At 61.7% G+C, this 2500-nt stretch overlaps 2 non-coding genes across 2 annotated transcripts in view; both read left to right on the top strand.

The window, feature by feature from the left end:
• The first annotated feature begins 1084 nt into the window (after positions 1 to 1084).
• LOC142795913 (5.8S ribosomal RNA) lies at positions 1085 to 1237 on the top strand. The gene has a single exon (XR_012893407.1). It is a non-coding gene; the product is annotated as a 5.8S ribosomal RNA (ribosomal RNA).
• Positions 1238 to 2391: 1154 nt separating this feature from the next.
• LOC142795917 (large subunit ribosomal RNA) overlaps positions 2392 to 2500 on the top strand; it is a 3958-nt gene continuing 3849 nt past the window's right edge. Inside the window, exon 1 of the ribosomal RNA XR_012893411.1 lies at positions 2392 to 2500. This exon is cut by the window's right edge and continues 3849 nt beyond it. This is a non-coding gene — a ribosomal RNA (large subunit ribosomal RNA).

Genomic DNA, 2500 nt, shown 5'->3' on the forward strand with positions numbered 1-2500 from the left:
GGTCATGGCACGGCGATGCGACGGCCGAGGTGCGCAGTACTCGATGGAGGAACCGCACGCTCCGATGACCGTCCCGCCCTCCGCGGCGTATGCGTACCGACCGTAATGGTTGCAGCAGCGCCGGCCGGCTTTTGAATTCGCCACACGAAACACGGTGCGAGATCGCGGTTAGGGGAGCGTCGACGTTGCCAGGCGTTTTGCTTGCTGCCGAGGGAAAGGCGGCACGGCCACGTCGCGCTCGTCGCGATTAGCGGGTCTGCGCGCTTTGGGAAGGTGCCGCAACGACTTGCCGAAAGAGGAAGCACGGAAGAACGAGGGACTTGGACGTCCCGACAATTGAACGCACTTGCGGCCAGGCCCTTGCTGGCTTCGTTCTTCCGCCTCGAGTAGGCTCGTACGCGGCTCCGGCGCCGAAAGTGGTCCTTGGCACCGACTTCGGTGGACGTGGGAAGTGCCGCGCAAGTACGGCGCGCCTGGCTCCACCTGTTGGCTAAAGTAGGCAGCCGGATCGGCATTTTGGTGTGCGGTGGCAAACCGTGGATGCGAAAAAAGCTTGTGCGATTTCGTGGAACAAAAAGCGGGGGTCCCCCTTTTTATGCGGAGGAGACCGACCCGCCCGCCGTGGTGAACCGCGACGCCACGGTAAAAACGGGAGAGGCTTGTCGATGGGACCGTGCATCCCGCGCTCCACGGAGGCCGGGAGGCGGCCGCCCGAGGAAATGTGTAGCCGTCGAGGCCCGCATCTGCGTGCACTCTTATCCAAATGGGTGTACCGCAGGCATTTTCTGGTTAGGCGGGCCAATGAGAGCGAGCACACAACGATACCTACGGGTCCGGCTTGGAGAACCGGCTTCGACGCCTCCCGAGTATTTATAGAGGGGTGGACCACGAAAGCACTCGCAAGTAGCGGAAGCGAAACGCCGTCCGAAACACACCGTTTGCTCGATTTGCGGCAGCCGAAAAAGGCGCGGCAGAGTTTTGGAGTCCAAGCGTGCGCTGAAAAGCGCCCTTCTTGGCCACTGTTTGGCCGAGTGCCAGAAACGTTTGGTTTTGACTGTACGGAATTGAACAAACACTTTTTCACGACTCTAAGCGGTGGATCACTCGGTTCTCGGGTCGATGAAGAACGCAGCCAGCTGCGAGACTTGGTGTGAATTGCAGGACACACTGAGCACTGATTCTTTGAACGCACATTGCGGCCTTGGGTCTTCCCTTGGCTTCGTCTGTCTGAGGGTCGGATCACATATCAAGAGAGCCTTCGGCGCACAAGGGAACGTGAGCCGTCGACTCGTTTTGACCGCGTCGGCAACACGGACAGCACGCTGAACACCTCACAGCGAGCGCCAACAGCGGCCACTCAAGGGCGAGACGGTGGCGACCGTCGTGCCAGAGCCCAACCGAAACGGGGGCGACCGACTGCATTGAGGATGTGGCACCTCGTTGAGACCGCCGCAGGACTTCGAGTCGGAAGGAAGCCTGCAGGGAAAGTGCGGTCGAGGTTGCGTACTCCTCTCTGCGACCGGGCGCGCAAGAGCTGCGAGAGCCACGGACGCGCAACTTTAACGCACGGTAAACACGAGGAGCGAAAGCCGGCCAGCAAAGCTTCTCCAGCCGTGCGCAAAGTGCGCGAGATCGCAGCCTTGCGTTGCGCTTGTTGCCCTCGAAGTAAGCAGGGTGTCCCGTAGACCGGGCGCTCGAACACGCTGCGGGGCCGTGCCTCCTCCAGGCTTTGCCGCGCGAACAGGGAACGTTCGCGCGCAAAGCGCAGGGAGGTGAGGAGGCTGCGCCCGACGTTTGCGGTTCGCTGCGTACGCGGTTGATGCGGAGAGCACGGCGCGACGACTTGCCGCGAAGCGGAAAAAGTCTCCCGCACGAGTTGGCGAAACGTTGGCGAAGCTTAAGGCGTTCTCGTCGTAGTCCGCCGTCGGTCTAAGTGCTTCGCAGTTCCCGTCCCGTTCAAAAAACTGGGCCACTCCAGTTGGGGCGGGGGCGACGCTACACGAGACGATGCCTCTCGCCAGGCTGCGTGGCTGCCCTTGCGGCGGCGGCGACTGGCCTCGGCGGTGTTTGGGCTTTCGACACGGTCGTTTATCACGCAACTGCTCGGACGACGCACGCGCGCAGCGGAATGCCGCTTGCCAGCCTTGTGAAGATGTGACCCTGTACAGGGTTGCGGGCGCACTTGGTAGGGCGTCGTACTCGGTTCGCGATGGGTTTACGAACGTGTCCCGTCACTTCCACGTCACACCGGTTGTGCGCCGCACGCGTGCAGCGGGGAAGCCGATTGCCAGCCTTGTGAAGAAGTGGCCCTGTACAGGGTTGCGGGCGCACTTGGTAGGGCGAGCGCACGCGGTCGTGCAGGAAGTTGATGGAAGCGAATGTATCCGCTGTCGACCTCAGATCAGGCGAGACAACCCGCTGAATTTAAGCATATCACTAAGCGGAGGAAAAGAAACCAACAGGGATTCCCCGAGTAGCTGCGAGCGAAACGGGACCGAGC

Source organism: Rhipicephalus microplus, unplaced genomic scaffold (assembly GCF_043290135.1).
Source record: "Rhipicephalus microplus isolate Deutch F79 unplaced genomic scaffold, USDA_Rmic scaffold_948, whole genome shotgun sequence".
Lineage (NCBI taxonomy): Eukaryota > Metazoa > Arthropoda > Arachnida > Ixodida > Ixodidae > Rhipicephalus > Rhipicephalus microplus.